The 14,984-nt window shown below is 41.7% G+C and overlaps 1 protein-coding gene across 2 annotated transcripts in view; it reads left to right on the top strand.

Annotated features, from left to right (window-relative positions):
- Nucleotides 1-12,723: 12,723 nt before the first annotated feature.
- The window catches only part of ROBO1 (roundabout guidance receptor 1), a 1,167,403-nt gene continuing 1,165,142 nt past the window's right edge, over nt 12,724-14,984 (top strand). The window contains exon 1 of one of the 2 annotated variants that reach the window (XM_016941499.4): nt 12,724-12,970. The gene's annotated coding sequence lies outside the window, so the exon portion shown is untranslated. The remainder of the gene's footprint in view (nt 12,971-14,984) is intronic. The other variant, XM_016941496.4, reaches the window with a different exon arrangement.

Below are 14,984 nucleotides of genomic sequence, written 5' to 3'. Positions count from 1 at the left end.
ATTATTATAACTCCTATTGTAAGAATTTTAAATCCTCCTAGCACTGCGAACCATTTTCCAAACATGGCCCCAGGATCAAATCCATGCCACACTTGCACGGTCACATGTGCCAGTTTTGTCATATCTCTAACTATCTGTAACTTGATCATCTACGTGTAGACAGCAATTAGTAAGGTTAAATTTCCCACAGACCCCTCCTTCAGCTGCTAGCAAGTAGTCAAGAGCCAATCTATTTTGATACATAACATTTCTTTTTTGAGTTTCTTGCTGGGCCAGAATAGTCAAGGCTCTGCTGGTTTTATTAGTGATTATTTCTAAGACAGCTTGTAACTGTATGATTCGGTCGAGCATGTAAATGGGGGTCTGGTATCCCCAGGAGCTGTCTTGTGCCCAAGCAGCAGGCCCGTAATATTGTATGATTCTCTCAGGGGGGCACTGATCATCTTTTCAGTTTCCTATAGCTATGCTTCTCTTTTCGCAGGAAGCATAGACAGGGAAGCCCAGGAGTTCGTCTGTCTTTATGGGCAGTAGGAAGAAAGATGGTTTAATAGAGCCAATAACATAACTACCTGCCCACTGGTCGGGTAATTTGGTGTAAGCTCTATGCCCACATATCCAGTATAATCCAGTGGGGGCTGTCCAGTCCCTGTGGGACTTCTGGTGGGTCCACACAGTTTGTAACTTTGGGAATTTACTAAATGGATTCCTTTCTGTGTGATGTGAACTCTACCAAGTGACTGTTTTTGTGGTACCATTATACAGTTTCTGTCCCAGACAACTAAGTCATCCTATGGGGTGAGTGAATTCTCTTCCTTCTCTAGCTATGCAATATCGTCCAATAATTGAGGCTTTTAGGGCCCAGAAATTATCAAGGTGATTCTTTTGAGCCGGGAATTTATCAGGAACTGGGTCTGTAGGTACTAATTCTTGGCTTCCCATGGCCACTGATCTCCCATTATAGTTCCTCCACATACATAACATGAAGTGACATTGAGAGACTGGGCTACATGCTTGGCTAATTGCAAAAACAAATTTCTTGTTTTTCCTGGAATTTCTGGTACTGGCACATTTAGTTCATCATAGAAAGTTTGAAACTCTGGCTCAGGAGAGCGTTTGTAAACTTCTCCTCGAACCAAGATATTTACTTGAGGATCCAGTCCAGCCCTATCGATTCCTAAGGTCACATGCTCCCCTTTTTTTCCAGCGAGGATCAAGGGGATTGGTTATTACTAGCTCTAAGGGGTTACATCGTCCCTTGGTACAGGAAGGGCCACTTTTTCCTTTCTGAAGGTGGACTGGATCCTTTTCATTTTTTATCCAACTGGCCCAAATGACACAAGACCAGTATCCACATTCATTTCCACACAGTCCTAATTCATGACATATGTACTTATTTTTGGTCATATAGCCGTTTTCCCAATCAAGAGAGCCGCATCCCCTTCCTAACTTATTCCTATTAATGAGAGCAGAGGCATCAGATTTCAAGATTATGTTTGGGCACCCCTTTTTCTTCTGTTCTGGCTAATACTTTACTTGTATCATTTACGAGTCCCCACCAGTCTTCAGTCCTTAATCTTATTTTTAAAACTATGGACATGGGAGACTCAGAGGGGTCATAACACACATATGGCCAGTCGTTTCCTGGGCTACATACCTTGTCCTGAGTGTCATTATATAAACATATTCCTTTTAAAGTTCCTAGGCATTCATAGTAACTATAGAACAGAAAGATTGTTTTAACTTGTTGCCGTACCTCAGTAACCTGATGTATACACTGAAGGCACTCCTCCATGTGGGGAAAATCAGTGGAAGTTTTTACTATACAAGTCCAAATTATAAGGAAAATGAGTCCCACGATGATCCTCCTCATGCTTCGGCCATGGGTAGACCAGTCAGCTTCCGGGTGTGACTAGAGCAGGGCTTGTTGTCCTCCTCAGAGTCACCTTGCAGGGGTTGTCCAGGCTCAGTTTTGCCTCCCAGGTTTCAGCGGCTGCAGGTTTCACATGGCTGTGGTGTATCCAGGCTGGGATTCCTTCTACCTTTACAGCCATGGGGGTAGTCAGGATGACGGTCTGAGGTCCTTTCCACCACGGCTGCAAAGGGGCTACATTCCAGTCCTTGATCCACATGCGATCACCTGGAGAGAAAGGGTGAACTGGGGAGAATAAGTTGATGGGACACCTCTCATTTACCCAAGTTGAGATTGTCTGTGTAATTTTTCCTAAAGCCTGTAACTGTCACTGTAATTCAATTTCGCCTAACTCTCGGGGAGTGCCTGGAAGCGCCCATAGTATAGAAGGAGGCCTATGATAACAGTTTTTTATAAGGGGAGCATCCTGTTTTCTTGGAGGGTTGCATCTAATTTTAAACCATACCATGGGAAGGGCCTGTACCATTTTATTCCTGTTTCCTGACATGCTTTCCCTGAACTATTTTTGATAGTCCGATTCATTTGCTCCACCTTTCTGGAACTCTGAGGTCGGTAGGCAGCATTTAGATTCCAAGAGATTCCTAATGCCTTTGCTGTCTTCTTTACCAAGTCAGCCACAAACACTGGCCCATTATCTGAGACAATTCATAAGGGCAGTTCAAACCTAGGAATAAGATCTCAGAGAAGCACACGGGTTACTTCATAGGCCTTTTCAGTTCGTGTTGGATAAGCCTCCACTCACCCAGAGTAAGTACACACGAGAACCAGCAAATACTTGTTACCTCCACATTTCGACATTTCTGTGAAATCCACCTGAAGATCCTCAAAAGGAGCCGCTCCATAAGCTTGTATGCCGGGCAGAACAGTGGGGCCTTGCCTCACATTGTGCTTCACTGAATTCTAGAGCCCGAGTTAAAGCAATGAGCTCAGGCTTCTGGGCTGAAGTGCCCTGTGGCAACAGTTTGGCTTCAGTGACAGCATCCAAAGTTATCACCACATATCCTGCACATCTTTCTCCTTGTGGGTTGATGAAACTGCTCCTATCCATGTACAACTCCCAGTCTACTGCTGCCCATGGCTGGTCCCGAAGGTCAGGTCTGTTAGAATAAACTGCATCTAACTCCTCTACACAGTTATGCTTGACTGGGCTCTCTGATACTGGGAGCAGGGTGGCGGGATTTAGGGTGTTACAGACTTTAATGGTTATGGGGGATTTTCACATAGCAAGCTTTGGTACTTGGTTAATCTAGCATTTGTTAGCCAATGATATCCTTTGGTATTCATCAAAGTTACCATAGCATAGGGGGGCCTTTATATTCAGGTTTTGCCCAAGGGTTAGTTTATTTGCTTCTTGTACTAACAGGGCCATTGCTGCCAGGGCCCTTAGACATGGCGTCCAGCCTTTGGAAACCCCATCTAGTTGTTTTGAGAGATAGGCCACTGGCCTTAGCCAGTGCCCCACAGTCTGGGTTAAAACTCCAGCTGCCATTTTTTTGCTTTCTGACATATAGAGTTTAAAGGGCTTTGCCAAATCTGGTAGTCCTAGTGCTGGGGCTGACCTAAGTTTTTCCTTAAACTCACAAAAGGCTTGCTGTTGTAAAGGTCCCCATTCAGAAGGCTCCTGGTCACCCCCCTTTGTAACCCCGTACAAAGGTTTGGCTAGTATTGCAAAGTTTGGAATCCATAATCTGTAAACCCCACAGCTCCTAGGAATTCCCTTACTTGCCTTCTGGTTTTAGGTTCTGGTAGGCTGCAGATGACCTGCTTTTTTTCTGACCCCAGGCTGTGCTCTCCTTTCCAAATAGTGAATCCCAGGTAGCGTACCTGCTGTCTGCAGATCTGAGCTTTCTTCTTGGACACCTTATACTCACAGTCCTGCAGGTGCCGAAACAGGGCATCCGTCCCTTTGGCGCACCCAGCTGCCGTGGAGTGTCCCAGCAGAAGGTTGTCCATGTACAGGAGTAAGACGCAGCCTAGGTCTTTAGCAGGAAACTTTTTCAAGTCTCGAGCCAGGGCCTCCCTGAAGATAGTAGGGAAGTTCTTAAACCCTTGGGGAAGCCGAGTTCAAGTATACTGAGAAATGACACCTGACTCCGGAGCTTCCCACTGAAAGGCAAACAGCTTCTGGCTCTCAGGAGCTAGTCTGATGCTAAAGAAGGCATCTTTTAAGTCCAGACAGGTAAACCAGCTGTCCTCAGCTGGCAGCAGCCTTAACAATGTGTAAGGGTTAGGAACTGTTGGGTGCAGAGTCATTATAGCTTGGTTGACCAAGCGCAAGTCCTGTACTGGCCGATAGTCCTTTGTCCCTGGCTTAGGGACAGGCAGGAGGGGGGTGTTCCATGGAGACTGGCAAGGAACTATAATTCCAAAGGCTTTCAAGCACCTGAGATGAAACTGGATTCCTTAGAGAGCTTCCCTGGGAACCAGATACTGCTTTTGTCCAATTGGTTGGGCCCCAGGCTTAACTTCTACAAGTACAGGGGCTTGGTTGACCACCAGTCCTGGAGGATTATCTTCTGCCCATAATCGGGGCCGTTGCTTAGCTAGAGCTGGTTTTATCTCTTGGCCTGGCTCAGTTAGGAAAAGTCTCCATTCTTCTTCCCAGGGGACTGACCATAGGGGCCATGATAACTCATGTTCCCGGTAACTTTAGCTGTAAAGATCCGTGTTTTGTAAAGGAGATGGTGGCTGTCAGCTTGCTAAGCAAGTCTCTTCGCAGCAAAGTCAAGGGACAGTCAGGCATGTACAAGAACTGGTGAACAATTTCATGTCCCCCCACCAAGCAGGTCCATGATAGACAGAAAACAACAGGAAACCCCTGTTGCTCTGATTATATCAATGGTTTTCTTGGATAAGGGGATGGCCGGGGTGGTCACTACTGAATGTTCAGCACCAGTATCACCAAAAACTTAATGTCTTTGCCCCCAATTGTAATCCTGACCGTGGGCTCCTTGGAGGCGCTTGAGCCCAGTCCCCTTCAGTCTAATAGACCTTCAGCCAGATTGAACAAAGCTCCCTCATCTTTATCTGAGGTCTTTTGCTCCTAATTACCTTCCTTTTCCTTCAGTTGGGGACACCTATCTTTGCAATGTCCTATTTCCTTACAATAGGCGCATTGGTTACGTTGCAAGTGTGGGCAATTATTAGACTGGGTATTCTTTCCGGAACCCCCCTTTCCCTGTCCTTTCAGGGGAATTCCCCTAATGCCTGCAGCCAGTAAGTCGGTGTTTCACCTGGCCTGGTGTTCGCCTTCCTTACAGCTTTCTCTGCGGCTTGTTGCATCTCTATTCACAAACACTTGATTGCTGATTTCCAGTAACTGCGAGTTATTCATACCCACAAACCCAGCCTGTTTCTGCAGTTTTCTCCTGTTATCTTCCATGCTTTGACTAACTAATGCCATGCGCTGATTTTCAGGGCTATCTGGATCAAAAGGAGTGTACATATGGTAAGCCTCACACAGTCTTTCATAGAATTGCGCTGGACTCTCCTCTTTTCTTTGGATGACCTCAGAGACCTTATTTACATTTGTAGCCTTTTAAGCCCCTTTCTTTAGACCTTATATCAATGCCTCATGGTACCATCTTAGCCTCTCCATGTCTGGTCCCTCATTTGGGTCCCATTGGGGGGTCTGTTCCTGGCAGCTAAATTCTTATATATTCTTGGGGGTTTTGGTAATTGGCTGGGACGTGCTCCTCGAGCCACTTAGTTGCTGTCTGGAGCAACCTTCACCTTTCATCTGTATTAAAGAGGTACATGAGCAGCTGGTGGCAATCAGCCCCAGTAGGATTATCAGTTTGTATAATAGTTTGGAGCAAGTCAATTAAAGCTTGAGGCTTTTCAGTGTAAGATGGAGTATTAGTTTTCCAATTGAGGAGGTCAGCAGAGGTGAAAGGTTGATACACAAAGGAATGCCTTTCCACCATGTGTCCATCCTCCTCTACCCCAGTGTATTGCTGTTCTCTCAGGGGCATTTGGATTCCAGTCTTGGGCCATAAGCGAGCTGCCAAGGGAGGAGTTTCTCCCACGGCTTCACTTCCTCGTTTGTCTACTCTGGGTGGTCTAGGGGTGTGGTTATCTGGTGGAGGTGGAGGTGCTGTGGGCTCAGGAGTGGGGAGCTCTTCCTCTCGATAAGGAGGGGACACTGCTGGGACCAATTCCTGCCATGATTCTTCTGTTGTTGGGTCAGACAGGACTTTTGGTGCTGACTTCCCTTGGCGGGTGGAGCGAGAACCTTCCCTAACTAACTGTCCCTTTGCTACTAGTACTGCTGCCTTCTGTCCTCTTAACCGCTGTGGGGGATCCAAAACTAGCTGTGACGAAGAATCTATATACGGGAACTGATCTGGGTGCCCTGGCTTACAGGTTACCCTGTGCCATACCTTCAAGACAAGGGACCTGTCCAGGCTGCCTTCTGATGGCCAACCCACCTCTAATGCTGGCCAGTCTATCTCACACAAAGTTCTAAGTTTTCCTGGTGTCATAGTAACTCCATAGTCTCCCTTAAATCCCTTTTTGAAATTTTTCAACATAGTTCCTAATGAGGTGGGTTTACTTTGTGCCTGACCCATGGTTCCTCGAGACAAACACCACGCTCACACCCCACACACAACACAAAACAAAGAATGGGTAAAAAGGGCACACACACACACTTTTACAGTTTATATCAAACCAGAATCAAAACCCAAATCAGAGTATCGAGAAATCCAAGCCAGGTCAAAACCAAAACCAAAGTATCAAGCAATCCAAGTCAAGTCAAAAACAAAATCCAAACTGCCTGTACAGGCACATCACGGGTGATCAGGCCATGCTTCCACTCAGGGGGAGTGGGCTAGTTCTAAAGACCAGTCTTACCAAATTTCAGATGTCCGGACTCCAAGTGTCACTTCCTTCCCGGTGTTCAGCCACTGCATTGATCTTCCACGGGGGCCTGCCACATGCTGCTCTGGTGAGGCATTCCACTGGGGCAACTGCCTACCAGGGAGCGCTCTCAGGATCCACATCACTCTAGCTGGCTGGAGTCCCCCGCAGGGATGCTCCACAGGGCAGGCCTAAGCCGCCTAAGGGGCTGCCTCGACCTTCAGCTAATCACCTTGCTTCCAGGTTAGGGAACCAAGACAGGTCAGGGAACCAAGAAATGTAGCAGGACAAGCCACAGACAAAAACCCTTCAGACACTGAGTTGTAGAAGGAAAGGGCTTTATTCAGCTGGGAGCATCGGCAGACTCATGTCTCCTAAAACCGAGCTCCCCCAATGAGCAATTCCTGTCCCTTTTAAGGGCTTACAATTCTAAGGGGTTCCACGTGAGAGGGTCGTGATCCATTGAGCAAGCAGGGGGTATGTGACTGTGGGCTGCATGCACCAGTAATCAGAACGGAACAGAACAGGGCAGGGATTTTAATGATGCTTTTCCATACGATGTCTGAAATCTATAGATAACACAAGCAGTTAGGTCAGGGGTTGATTTTTAACTACCAGGCCCAGGGCTCAGTGCTGGGCTGTCTGCCTGTGAATTTCATTTCTGCCTTTGTAGTTTTTACTTCTTCTTTCTTTGGAGGCAGACATTGGGCATAAGACAATATGAGGGGTGGTCTCCTCCCTTAACTAAATGAGTAAGTGACTCGTAACTTTAATGTTAGCTTTTGTAGTTGGTCCAGGACAAAAGCAAATAACGGAATATGATTAAATTTAGCTACCTAAGAATTATGGTATATGAATAAAAATATAGTTTAAAATTATTTCTGTCTTATTATGCTTTATAAGCAAGTCTTTGGGAGTCTTTAAAAGAGATCAAATGAATAGCCTTTAAATACATTAAAGTTTGGTTAGATTTCCTTCTAAATAGTGTAAACAGTTGTGTCTTTTGAAGGGCAAACCATGAAATCTGACCATTAACCTTCATATAACATACAGAAAATTGTTGTTCAGCTCTTAATTAGTGGAGTAATGGTGACATAATATTGTATATATGTATATTTATATTCATTTATTTGCTCTAATTCAAAATTTATCTGACATTTTACATAGGTTTAAATTTTTTGTCTGTTTTCACAGAAGTATGTGGAGCTTTTATTCCCAGATTTCTTAGGACAATAGGTAGAAATCTTAAGAACTTCCTGTTCAAATTTAAAATTGTCTATTAACATTTTCTCTAATCTGGAAAGTCTATAGTAGATGCCAACCCTATTTCATGTTTGTGTTGTTTTGCCAAAGTATTTTACTTCCACACTTTTATTGTCAACTTTTATCTTGTTTGCTTTATAATCTTGTTTGCTTTATAATCTTGTTAATAGTAGAAAATATCCTCTTCTAGCCTCTTTCTTCAACAATTTTTATTGGAATTTTAATATGAGCATTCCATTTATGGTGATCATCTTAACCAAATCACTGTGCCATGAAGTTCTCATCCCTTCCACTTAATGTCAAGTTTAGTTGACCTTTTTGAAGTTCTATCATTCTTCTCAAACGTATCATCTTATATAGATATTTTTAACACTTGAGCTGTACTTTCTTCACCTACTTCAGCAATTCATACAGATTAGTTTTGAGCTATGTATTTAGATGTGGTGTCTTGCAGCATACATAAACACATATGTGTATATATGCGCATATGTGCATATATACACATGTGTTTACATATGTGCATATGTGCATATATACACATATGTGTGTATATGTGCATGTATACATATGTGTATATACGTATATGTGAATACATATGTGTATATACGTATATGTGAATACATATGTGTATATATACGTATATGTGTATACATATGTGTATATATACGTATATGTGTATACATATGTGTATATATATGTATATGTGTATACATGTGTATATATGCGTATATGTGTATACATGTGTATATATGTATACATGAGTATATATACGTATATGTGTTTACATGTGTATATATGCGTATGTGTATACATGTGTATATATGCGTATATGTGTATAGATGTGTATATATGTATATGTGTATATATGTGTATATATGTGTATATATGTGTGTATATACATATATGTGTATATGTGTGTATATATTTGCGTATATACATATATGTGTATATATGTGTGTATGTACATATATGCGTATATATGTGTATATACATATATGTGTATATATGTGTATATACATATATGTGTATATATGTGTATATACATACATGTGTATATATGTGTATATACATATATGTGTACATATATGTGTATATATACATATATGTGTGTATATATACATATATGTGTATATATGTGTATATATACATATATGTGTATATATACATACATGTGTATATATGTGTATATATACATATATGTGTGTATATACGTATGTGTATATATGTGTATATATACGTATGTGTATATATGTGTATATATACGTATGTGTATATATGTGTATATATACGTATGTGTATATATACATATATGTGTATATATGTGTCTATACATATGTGTGTATATATGTGTCTGTACATATATGTGTATATATGTGTCTGTACATATATGTGTATATATGTGTCTGTACATATATGTGTATATATGTGTCTATACATATATGTGTATATGTGTCTATACATATATGTGTATATATGTGTCTGTACATATATGTGTATATATGTGTCTGTACATATATGTGTATATATGTGTCTATACATATATGTGTGTATATATGTGTGTCTATACATATATGTGTGTATATATGTGTGTCTATACATATATGTGTGTTTATATATATTGCTGTTTAGTACTGATTTACACTTTTAAAGATGCCTGTTTAGCTGTTAACATTCTTAACTTTATATTTCTGCTTTCAGAGTATAATTTGTATGTCTGCTAGTTTTCCTTTTCATCTGTCAAAATCAAGCATGGATAAATATTCTATTTAAAGAGATGCATAGATGAATGCCTGTGGCTTTGAAATTTTTTAAACTATACATATTTCAAAATTACTCAAGACAGAATTTTTTAAATAGCTTGGATAGTAGCTGAATGTCATTATATTTCATTAAGTTTTATCAAGTGGTATGCTATTGCGTGTTTACCCACCTAAATTTAGAAAGGAAGCTGATTGTAGTAATGACAGACAGGGATATGCCAGGTATGTTTTGCTTTCCAACTTTTATAGATGTTCACAGTAACCACAATAAGGCATTGTCATCATCATCCAAGGACATAATGGAAATCAGTTTCTGACATAGCATATATTGTCCTTGAAAACTGCACTGACAAAATGAGGGGTCCAACAATACTTCAAATAATAAAGAATAGATCAAGGATATTCCTACAGATCTAGGATATATGAAAACTATTGTGGTTCTAATATCCTTCTTTAAAATATGTTTTGCCTTAGTATCCAAGAAGTAAGGAAAATATATTTGCAACATTTACAACTATATATTTATTATATATATATATCTCATATGGTAATAATTTGGATAAACAAGTAATTTATTGAAGAGATGTAGAAAACTTTTTAAAAAAATAGTAAGTTAAACTTAAGTTTCTGTTTAGCTTGCTATATTTTTACATCAGTCTTTTATATAGAAAGTAAAAACTTATCAAGAGATTATATAATAAATTTGTTATTAGGTCAGTTTTGGTTTATTTATTTTCTTCTGTTCACTATTATATGTGTCCACTACCAAACTTCCCCATTTAATTATGGTCATATATAAGCTGCATTGATTTTGTATAAAATCTGTCACCTTGTGTAAAACACATCTTTTCTCAGTTCTAAAATGATACACATTAAATGCAGAACTTTCAACTTGTAGTTGGGTTGCAAATGATTTTTTTCAGATCCCCTTGTAGAAAGAAGTTGAAACACCAATAATTTACTTGTTTTAGAAATAAGATGAATGTCAGTCATCTTTATTCAATTTTGCATGGTCATTATGCTTTTCTTACTATATGAAATAATAGCTTTTCTTTTCTTTTACAGATTAAAAAAAAAGGGCCTTTATACCCTTATACTGAATATTGCAACACTTTGGTATTTTCATTTTAACTCTATTGTAAATGGAGAAATTATTAACCTGAAGTAAAGTGATTGAAGTAACCCTGAATAAAAGTTATTCAAAAGCTATTTCAGTGACACAATAGTAATGGAGATATACAGCAAATTGACTCTGATACAATGCCAATGATCACATCTTTTCACTCTGAATTAGTGATCATGGATATTTTTAAAAATATGTGTTTAGTGCAAACTTTGCAAATACACATAAAAATACTGGATTTTCTAATCCCTGAAAGAAACTCTCTTCTTTCACCTCTCAGTCGTGTAAGAGTTAACTCTGTTTCCTACAAGGATGCAATCTGTAAGTTAGGTCTGGAAGGCAGCAAAGGCAACCTGGACTTGAAGTTAACACTTCTGTTGTCAAGGGTTACTGACTGGGGGAAGGGAAGGGGCTGTAAAGGGAAAGAGTTATGGAAATGAAGAGGGATTGTAGCACACACTACGTAAATTCAAATGCTATACATGTATTTCGAATAAGATCTCGAGTCTGTTGTATTTTTGCATTGTGTTTTCATTTATTTAGTTTACACATAGGTGGTGAATTTATAGGTTGGTTGATGTTAACCTTATCCAGAGTGGCCCTTTCCAACAATGTTCATTCAGTTGTACATTACATATATGTAATAATTTTGTAATTAAATTGGAATTTATCACAATTATTTACATCAAAGACAATAAAATTATGTTACTTCCTAAATTATAATATCAGTAAATATCGTATCTAGGATTTTGTGGAAAGTCTATGTCATTCTAGTTTAAATGAGGATTTCTCTTTTCCTCCACAAAATTAAAGGTCAAAGAAAACAGCATGTTTAAGACTTCAAATTAATATATATTAAGATTCAGCATTTAATATTCTAATTCTTAAAATAACTGGCTTTACCGATGATGAACTAAAGTGATTTTGCACACTATTATAATATTTCAAATTGCTAGTCACCACAGGTCGGCCTCACTTTAAATCTCCTTGTTATGCCAATTTGCATTACTAATGAACTTGCTAAGAGAGAAACTGTAAAAAGAGAATGTAGCAATTAATAGTAAATGCTTGACATACTGTGACATTTTAATACCTTTATGTTGATTTATATCTTTATGTCAATATTTACAAGGAAAATATTTTTGAATTTCTAATTTTGCAAAGTAAAAATGATGCCGACGCCATTGTCATTGATGGAATTTTTTCTGTAGCATTTGACTAATATAACCCGTGTTTTAGAATTGGTAGACTCATATTTTAGCTTCTACTATCTACTATCCATGTAAGGTATTTTATTTGTAGTAGCTATGAATTGTAAATACAATTGGGTGTTGTGTGTACCTATGTGAAGTGCAGAAGTATTTGATTATATAAAATTTCCTGGATTTATATGAGAATAATGCATAATAGAGAGCAAAAGAGGGTTTTCCTGCCAAAAGTGTCTGTGTGAATTTTCCTTCGAAAATGTTCTTTTAAAATCCTTTGTATGATCAAAGCCACTCCACACAGACAATTAAAAGCAGCTATGGAATGATAGATCACATGACAGGAGTTAAATGTAAGGGTTTTTTTTTTTTTTTCCTCCCCACTCGGTTAAACATCGCAGCAGGCATTACAATACCAGAGGTAACGAATCAATTAAATCCATTTTCCCCTTGGCGTCTCCAAAGCTGCGTGCCTAGTGTTGCTGTGTAGTTTAGACCGGAGCAGTAGGACCCAGGGGCCTCCGCAGCCACCAATAGAAGCGCACTCTTGGACCTATTTGTATGCAATGCCTTCTGCTCTGCGCATTAATAGTAATACAGATAACGGGTTTGAAAGAATTCTCTACTGAAGAAGGATTGAATTTTTCCAGGGTGCTGATACAGAGAAGAAACCCGACTTCACTCTCTCCCTATTTCCTCACTCTTAGGTTTAAAAGTCTGTCACCTTTCGCTTGGTTTAAACTCGGAAAGGTCTCAGTGCACAGCAAAGTTGCAGGGCTGCGTCTGCACTACGGAGCCTCTAGATTGCTGAAAACAGTCTTATGGAAGGGTAAGTCTCGCAAATGGTTGCAAAGGAAGTGACAGCTGGCTTTTGATTTGTAAAAGGGGACACGCTGGGTTTTACACTAGTGGTTGTTGGAGTGCAGAATGGTTGCCCAGAGGACTCTGCAGTTTATCCAGAAATTGTGGCTGATGCGCCAGGGTGTTTTGGGGTAGAATCAAAAACCTTCAGGCTAAATCGGAAATTGCAGCCTTGCGATCGGGAGGGATTCAACAAGTTTTCCTGCAGGGATGCGATGTTTGTTTCTTCCTTGCCAGTTGTGCAGAGTGTCCGTTCCAGGTAGGCTGCGACTGCTTAACAAAGAAGTTTTGGAATTTGTTTGTTGTGTGCGTGGCTGGGCTAACCCTTGTTGGAGTAGGTTTCGTGCCGCTTTTGGCTTCTTGGGGGCACAGAGCGGAATTTGCTCTAGGGATGCGGCGAGCATCAGCGGTGTAGTGGGCTGGGGCCGGGCAACTTTGCAGCCTAATCTCAGTGCCGCTGACCGCACCGTTGTTCGTGATGTGAGCTGACTGAGGCATAGACACGGGCAGGCTGCAGGGAGCTTCCAAACTTTGAAAGCATTCTCCAGGAATGGATGAGCGTGGGGGCTTTGAAAATAAGCGTTACTAGGTGGATTTTGGTAAACTCTTGGCGGTATGTAGGCAGTGGGGACTTTTGACACTTGCATTTCCAACCTGCAGGATTTTGCTTGAAAACATGGTGCTGATGTGAAGATGAGAGCTTAAAGCTAAGCCAGCGGGGACTTTGAGGGAGGAAATGAGGGAGGGAAGGAGGAAGAATGAGAGAAGACAGATGAATGAAAAAGGTGCGTCCCATCTTTCACACACAAAAACCACACGAGTGGGACGAACCAGGAAGCGCTCCAGTTGGTGGCGTTTAGCTGGAAAACGTATTGCAGGGAGGTCCAGGAGCCTCTGCATTATTGATGAAACGCCGTGCCCTTCTGGGGCCCCTTCTTGCTCCTTCTCCCTGCCCCATCTTGCCAGCCCCGCTTCCATGAGCCTGCGGTTCCAGCGTTGGCGCGGGTGCGGCTGCGCGCGCGGCTGGGTCCCACAGCTCTGAGAACACAATGGGGAGAAGCAGGCGAGCCCTGCGGGCGGCCGATGCGGAAAACTCGGCGTGGCAACCCCACTGCTGCAGCCTGGGCTGCCGCTCCACCCGGGGCAGCGGCGCTGCAGAGACGGCTTCTGCCCAGTTGCCACGCGCCCTGAGGTCTCGGAGGACCGCGTGCAGGGCGCTCACACCTGGCCGCTAAAATCCTGGGATACCCTTCTAGGAGTCACTGTGTCCCACGCAGATGGGTGGGGTGGGGGAGACGGAATGCTAAGACATCCCACTCCTGCCTCGAGTCGGAGCTCCCACTACTCAAATATCCTTAGTGTGCACCCCAAGCATCTAGAGGACCTGCGCCCCCAAGAAAAAAGGACACGAAGGGGAAAGAAGGGAAATGTTGATGAGGCTGCAAGAGGGGAAGGAAAACAAGCAATTTAGGGCAATTATGGTCAATGGTCAGGCTTTTCTGGGCTCTTTTAAGTGGATTGATAGAGGAGCTTTGAAATGCTGTCCCTGGCCTGTCTGCGGCACTAAAGGGGGCAGATTTCCAGACGCAGGAACTCACTGGAGGCTCCTTCTATAGATGAAGGGAGGAAAGGGCAGGGCAGGAGGTTCATTTCACAGGGTAGTTTAACCCTGACCTCAGCACCTCCCACCCTTTCACGCCCCGCCGGGGAGTGCCCGGACCTTGTAAACTCCTCTGTGTCATCCGCCCTGTGTAAGTGATTTTCATCAAGCTGTGTGTTACAGAGGCCTGTTAAGAGATGGGTGTCTGTTTCCAAGTAGTGGTGGGAAGTTGTTTAATTTGGAGGTTGCTTGTCAACCCGGGCTGAGCGCACAGAGGAAGGAGCGTAGATGCAGGACCCTATAGAATGGGCCACTTGGGGTTGTCAGTTACTTGAAGGCTACACATCAAAGGAAATATACTGATTGAGCACCTGGGGGAAGA

Source organism: Pan troglodytes, chromosome 2 (assembly GCF_028858775.2).
Source record: "Pan troglodytes isolate AG18354 chromosome 2, NHGRI_mPanTro3-v2.0_pri, whole genome shotgun sequence".
NCBI lineage: Eukaryota > Metazoa > Chordata > Mammalia > Primates > Hominidae > Pan > Pan troglodytes.
Note: the sequence above shows the minus strand (reverse complement) of the source record. Positions and strands in the feature narration are given on the sequence as shown.